We start from the raw sequence: 7,856 nt of genomic DNA, 5'->3' as shown, positions 1-7,856 counted from the left end.
ATGATGGGATGTTTACAATACCAGACTCTAGATATTTACTTGTAGGATTCTTTCACACCATTATTGTTGACCCCGTTTTTGCCAATAACTCGCCCATTTCCCTGGAGGCACATCTAAGACTGATAGGATATCAGCTTCAGGAACATAAACATAAGCCTCAATGTCATCTATCGCAAACATGGAAAAACAATCAGTGCAAACACTGTAATGTCAAATACTGATCAAATTGAAATTATTTGGTCAAAGAACTACCAGATGCAATGTAAACACATTCATGCCATGAACGTGAGGATTATATCTAGGACCAAGTTAGGCATTCAAAAGTTACATGATATAAAACTCTGGCCCTACTATGTCAACTATGGTTGTTCAAAACCAGTTTTGTCAACCCCATGAAAATGCTATTTGATTTAGCAGCATTCTGGCTTTGCTGCAGCTATTTGATGTCAGCGTCATGTAGATTGCTCAACACAACAAGCAGTTTACCCGCATTACAATAACAGTCATACATTTCACTTTTTTCTGATTATCGTTTAAGCAAAAGCAGACATAAGTGTAGAAAAATCTTATATATACCGACAAGGGACATGAGGAAGAGGTGACCAATCTGCAAACTGGTTATCGTTTAAGCAAAAGCATCTCTAATACAGCTCATTGCAAACTTCCAGACGCCATAAAGATACTTTGCTTAACTTTTCCATCGTTTTCTCATGGATATTGAGAAGGAAGCAGACATCATGTGTGGCAGCTCGAACCATCATATCAGACAAGGGCCTAATTGTCCAAAAGTTAGGGTCCTAAAATCTATCAATTAATATTATTTGTCTTCTTTTCTCAAGAAGACATGCTTTCAAAACAACAGAACATCTAATGGTAACACACAGAGAAACTAAACACAATGTTATCACCTCGAACTAGAGAGGAGAGAGCTCTCATGTCTGGCGGCAAAGTCGCTTCCGGAGCTTGCAGAGCTTGTGCTTGTTCATCTTTCACTTGTGCTGAGCATAGCTGCCTCGCAAACTACTTGCAACTGTCAAAAGAACAAATATGAATTTCGAAACACGATCCTGTATATAACTTCTTAACAGGACAGACTAAAGTGTGCGACTTTTTAGTTGCAGTGCGTAGTTTCTACAAACAAGTACAGTAATTCAGTCATGACACAAAGGAACATCTATTATGATCAGTTAAATATTCAAAGAGAATAAAGAGAATAAGGGAAAAAGGGTAGCATTAAGTAAAAGGGAGAAGAATAAATTTAGATTTAACATGCCTTATTGACTACTGACCTTTCTGCGAATTTAAGCACATTTAAATGGTCATGCACACCTAAACTGAATACAGCTAGATGCAAGTAAGATAGAATAAAAGAGTGTTGGTAATGTCTTGTAAGAGTATTATTACTATGTTATTTGAATTTATAATTATCTTTTGCTATGAGTTGCTGAACTAATGATAAAATCCAACTGTACATATATAAGTGAAAGCTTTGACAAAGGAAGTATTCAGGACCTGTGATGAGATGCAGAAGCACTAACTGTTTTGAAATTAGTTGAAAAAATAGATTAAGCAAGAGAGAAAAATAAATTTCAATACCCCAAGCCGCTTCTTATCCGCTCTGCTCAAGTAAAAATTGTTGCAAGATCGATGGCAACTATCTTAATCTTGGAGCTGGTTAATCTTGTCTTGCAAACCCTGGACACATTAGATTATTGTAAATATTGAACTATGTTGGCTTTACCTGCAGAGGCAACAATCAGGGTCCAACAGTAATAACTTGTACTACTATATTATCTATGTTATCAAGCAAGACGATCAAGTCCTATCAATATAACAAATTGAAATGCAGAATTGTGCCTCTCAGTATTGTTCCTCATGGACTGTGCACCTTGCATTTCATTGTGCCTAACAGTGTCGGCGGGGACGCCGTCGACGGTGAGGGTCCTGCTCTCGACACCTTCTACGTGCTTGAGGTCCTTGATCTGCCTTCAAATCTTGTGCGACACACCCTACACAATAACATTGGACTGTGGGTATACAGACAAACACACGATGACATAGAACCAGAGCCTAGTGCCTGGGCCAGCAGGAGAGCGAAGAGCGGGAAGCGAGTGCGGCGAAACCACATACAGTAGAGCCATGGGTAGAAACCACATGCAGTTTAGCTTCATTCTCTAGTACCAAAAGTATCATCAACTCACATATTGTAAAGTTGATAACAAAGCGCGCAAGTTGCCCTTTTTCCAGTAGACCACCTCTTAATTTCAAAGTCTAAAGTGTCTCCAATTCTCTGTAATTCACAATGTCCAAACAAACAAGTGGGTTGTTAGCATCCAAGCAAGTGTAGTTAAAGGACCAAGGCATGCTGTAATCATGGACTGAAAATGTGGTGAGATATGAAAGCTGAAAACAATTTTAGATAATAACAAATGTTGGTGAGATATGCTATAATCAAAGGTGAGCTGTTACTTGGTCTATTTCATCTCTGAAATGAACACCAGAGTGTAGACTATTTTGAGTGTTGACATGGACTAAAGCAAGCATAATCAAGTTGATATGGATATGAAAAGCATATGTACTTACATCTCTCTCAGCCTGCTCCTTGTGAGCTTTTGCATATATCATTCATTCTTCTCAGCCCGAGATTTTCATCCGAGACCATCACGAATCAAAAAGTGCCACAGCGAAGAGCTGTCCACTTCGAGATTGAAACCTGCCTCTTCTTGTTCAGCCCTGCTTCACCTATAATATAACACAAAGTCAATAAATATATCCTACAACCCAACATAAAAAGGATAAATAAGAATTACCGTGCCCATCAAAGAATCTATAAAAAGATTATTGACAACACTAACAGTTAGATAGTTTTCTGCATCAAATATGTGACAAACACCAAGCAAATGGGTGCCTAATTTTTGGATTGTTCGTGTGAACCATGCCAACATAGTCAGAGCAGAAATATCATCACAAGGATAAAACACGTGTGACCATTTCCTTTTCTTCTATGTGGTGAGCCTTTCTGTACTGACTGAAAAAATACCTGCAAGAACAGTGACCTCGAATGGACATGGAGCCAGCTGTTTGTCCTAAAAAAGAACACATATGCCATATGAACCAAGGCCCCCTGCCGCATAATGACCAGTATATGATCCATCGCTGTTGTTGACAAATGCTTTTGTCACAAAACTCGTGGTCGTAGTTACAAGGGTTGTGATACTTGCAAATGTCAACCGAAACTTCAATTTTGACTTGGAAGACTCCACCGGGTTCATGAATGAGTCAACAAGTCAAACAACAACTTCATTTTCAATTGACAGTCTTACTTTGTGGTCAAACTTGACAACCCTTGATAAAAATGTATTGATCGCAACTATAAAAATGGCAGGTTATGGTACAGGAAGTTAAACATCAATCTATATTAGAAAGAAACTGCATAAATTTCAATTTGTTTGATATTTGACTTGAATATAATCCATTTGGATCATCATACTACAATACTACATACATTACATGTGTAATAGCACCAGCGTATCAGAATGTAAGAGTTACAATTGCATTACTATACAACAGTTGATTCATGCATTACATGAACATGAAAAGATTGACTGGAATGACAAGTATGCTATTTAGAGTGTTCCTTTATTCAAATAATGAGATTTCTCAATTGAAAGCATCCTATCATAGGCAGCAGGAAGCATAGTGCTTGTATAACTTTTTGCACATCTAGAACTTTAAATCCCTAGGTGACATTTGAACTTAACACAATATAGACAATTAGGCATCTATGCCAATTAATAATATACCAAGATGCAAATCAAATGAAAGAGCATTATGCTAATGTTTATAGTTGCACAACTTAATTGTCAACAGTTACCGAATCAAATGAAATATATTAATAGCACATACAATTAACACAAAATTTCTGAAATGATTATGAACCTGTTTAACTGGGCTTAAAGGTGGTGGGCATTGTGGTAAATAAAACTAACAGACATGCCACTCCTGAAAAGAAGCAGTATAATCTTTTGCGATGCTATCCAGGTCTTCACCCATTTTCCAGAAAAGTTCTCCAGCTAGTTGGATTATGGCTTTTCTGTCGCCATCAAACCATGAACCTGTATCCTTTGGATTTGATTTTGATTTTGGTTTACCCTTTCCCCTTAGGATCCATATCATCAATAGCTTTCCTCCTGGCTTCTTTAGCCTACATAGAGTTTGCAGAAACATTTAATAATAATGCAATAAATACCTTGTAAATAAAATAAATAGTTCCCATGATTGTGAACCTGTTTCAGTTCTCTCTTCCTTTCTCTAACCTTCTCCTTCAGGAATTCCTATTTTCAAATAAATGTGGCAGCAAAACTGTAAGTATAAGACACAGCTGTAACCAATTCCCTAAGATTAGCTTAGCCACAGATTAAGCACACAATAAATGCAGTACCTTGAATTTTTCTTTCTCATCCTCTGGCAGGCCACCTTCTTGAACTTTCTGATCAGCAAAATCCTGCAATGCAAGATAATAACTGAAGCCATTCAACATAGATGCACTTTAATGGGTAGCAACTTTAGCATATTCAGCAGAACAAAGCACATTTCAATGCTCTCTAAAAAGCATAAAATATAAGGTTCAATAACAGAAAAAGGACCAAGCTCCTACTAAAGTACAAACAAAGTGCAAGATAAAGGGATGGGAAAGAAATAGAGGTAGCTTCCTTTACATAAAACTCTAGCTAAGCATGGACATCCCTGTTTCAAATTGCTTTAATGTTTGCGAGCATACCTTCCCAAAGACGCAGCCCAGTGGAGTGCAGTCCATCCATGAGCATCCCGGAAGTTCACATTGACACCAACAATTATTATCGGTCTTATAGCCCAATCATAACCCAGTGCTGCTACTAAATGAATCACACCCTGTCCTTCCTTGCACAGAACATTGGGACCCTTTCCATCGTCGTTTACTTTGCAGATGAGCCATTGATGCAACTTCTCTTTCACCAGTTTCTTTAAACTTTGGACCCTAGCAGTGGAAACTACTTCCTTGACAGAAGATTCTTGATTTGACCATTTCCCATCAAGAATTAAGGAATTTATAAACAAGCATTTGATGGTCATCTGGCCCAAAGTGTGTAGCTTGTCAAGTCGAATGTGTAGATGCATTTCATTTACACCATTGGCTTGGGAATGAGAAGTCTCCATGTAATGAGCTTCAGAATCACGATACTCAATTTCTCGCACTTCACTACAAGCCACCCTGTTTGAACAGGTCACATAAAATGGAACTCTTCCTGATTGGTGTGCTGGTGCATAGCAGCGTAGCGTGCCATCGATCAAAACCTCAGCTGGTACTTCAACATCCCAAACATACATGATCACCTGTGACTTTCCACATGTTCTTTATTCACCAAGAATGTACCAGTAACTGAAACCTGCATCATTAGAATAATTAGCTAGAAAGAGACATGAGTACTACAAACTGCTAACTAACAAACAAGAATTATCAAACTGTGGTCTATGGAGGTGAAAAACATAAATACTGTAAGAATAGACACAGTTAAGAGCACAAAATAGCTTACATACCTTTGTATTTGTACCAATATATGCACAACTTGGTGAAACATCGAGAATGCTGAATAGTTGGTCTTGAGAAAGTGAAGGGTTCACTACATAAGCATCCAACTGTTTGTTACCCATGGAGATTGAGGTTCAAAAAATGGGCGCAACAAGATTGGACCAGTTCAAAAAAAATCACAGTCCTAGTTAATGTTACTGGAAAATCTAAATGAATTTTATCCGGTAGAAAATGTCCTAGAATGCAGACATTTGAATGTGTAATGTATTCACAGGGTTGTTTTGAACTGAAAGTGCATTCATCCCTTTTGTGAGTTTTGGTGATTTGGATAACAACACATTTAAAGGTCTAACGAGTTTGCTAAGTGTTGAACAGGAAATTCAGTATGATGAACATACTTGAATAGTGTATAATGATCAGTGAACAAAGGTTCAACACAAGGTTAAATAACCAATGAGACAATGCAAATGGATATAATATGGTCTCTATATTGGTTTGAATATATGGACAAGTCCTGAGAAATCACTATGCATAAATATGATCATAATAGAGGTTGAAGTGATTAAGAGGATTGGTCAAGCCAAAGTGAATAAGATATGAGGAATCGTGAATTGGCTTGACCATATTACTATTAGTCCATATATGAATATATGAGAATCAAACTAGAGCTTGATTGATCTTAGCAGTTATATCTAGATGACATTCAAGCAAGGTTCACAATATTGAAGAAATGATTCTCTCAATGGATGCTCAATAGGATGTGACTCAAGAATGGCTTGATAGGGTGAAGATAGCAAGAAAAGGGCTTCGAGGAACTAAGCGAAGGTGAAGGCCAAGCGACAGCTTGTAGACCGAGGTACCATGGCTAAGGTGAAGAAGAGAGTACTTGCACTAAGTCGATGAACTAATCAGCTATGAAGAGTTACAACATGTTGATGCATCAGTAAGGTGACTTGAAGCCATGATTTGAACTCATATAAGGTGATATGGTACAAGTCACAGGGTTTGATTTGAGTTTGCTTCAAAAGGTGAGACAAAGATGTTTGTGATCCTTATGAAGCAATGCCATGGAGAAATCACACATGAGACACCAATGACTCAAGGAGTTTACTTCATTATATTTTATTTATTTAACTTGAGTATAGGAATCGTCGTACTATAAAGGGGGATCCAAAAAGAAGGTTGGTGTTTGCCAAAGCTCAAACCTCTCTATTCAAAAGCTATTTATGAAAAGCAAAAATCTCTTTAACGTTCTATGGTTGACCATGGTTAGGTTTGAGAAACCTAGAGTGTTCTTGCTGAAAAGCAGCTGAACTTCTTCAACTGCAGCTGAGCTTTTCAGCTGAGCTGAACTTCAGCTGAGTTGAGCTTCTTCAGCTGCAGCTGAGCTTTTCAGCTGAGCTGGACTTCAGCTGAGTTGAGCTTTCTCAACTTCAGCTGAACTCAACTTCAGCTGTGAACCTCTTTGACCATACACCAGCTGAACTTGCCTCCGGGCAGTTGAGCTGGGGTTTTCTCTCCTAAACTCACTGGTCAAGACCGGTTGAACTGGTCCTGAGGGGCAGTTCAGCTGGTCTCTGACCCCTCTGACCTCTGATCTGCAGTCTGCCAGTCAGACTGGCAAACAGGTCGCCAGAGCTGTCAGGGGCGGTTCAACCGCCCCCCTGGGCGGTTCAACCGGTCTGGTCAACCCTGGTCAGCCTGCAGGTTAGTCTGCCAGTCAGTTTGGCAGTCAGACTGGCAAACAGTCTGCCTGACCTGCCAGGGGCGGTTCAACCGGTCTCAAACAGAAAAATCGGCCCCAAACGGCTAGTTTTGAGCTCCACCTATATATACTCACTCCTACCTCTCACCCCACAGCAATGAGCACGATTTGAACTCCATTTCTAACCCAAGAAACACCTCCCTCTCTCTCACACACATCTCTTGCCTCTCCCATTTCAAATCTTTGGAGAGAAATCTTTGAGTGAGCTTGAGAGCTGCGGTTTTGTGCTTCATCTCTAAATCTCTCTTGCTCTTCTTCTTGATTCGAGCTTTGGTACTACATCGAGTTCTTTGTGGATTCATTACTCTTGGAGCGTCTAGCTCCTAGACGACTAGGTGTCTCTTGTGAGTCTCCAAATCTTGTGGAAGACCACAAGAAAGTTTGTATTACCCGCTCGTTTGAGCAAAGATTAGTGTGTGAGCTTGACCTTTGTGGTCGGCAAAGGGAGGATTAGGGTTGAAAGAGACCCAGCTCTTTGTGGGCGCCTCAACGAGGAAGTAGGGCACCTTGGTGGTGTGACCG

The 7,856-nt window shown here is 39.2% G+C and overlaps 1 long non-coding RNA gene across 1 annotated transcript; it reads right to left on the bottom strand.

Moving 5' to 3' along the window:
- Nucleotides 1-3,976: 3,976 nt before the first annotated feature.
- Nucleotides 3,977-4,512, bottom strand: LOC103633949 (uncharacterized). The gene is made up of 3 exons (XR_556631.3): nt 4,442-4,512; nt 4,287-4,334; nt 3,977-4,204 (listed from the first exon to the last, which is right to left on the bottom strand). It is a non-coding gene; the product is annotated as an uncharacterized lncRNA (long non-coding RNA).
- Between the last annotated feature and the right edge of the window lie 3,344 nt (nt 4,513-7,856).

Source organism: Zea mays, chromosome 1 (genome assembly GCF_902167145.1).
Source record: "Zea mays cultivar B73 chromosome 1, Zm-B73-REFERENCE-NAM-5.0, whole genome shotgun sequence".
Lineage (NCBI taxonomy): Eukaryota > Viridiplantae > Streptophyta > Magnoliopsida > Poales > Poaceae > Zea > Zea mays.
This window is presented reverse-complemented; position numbering and strand designations above follow the sequence as displayed.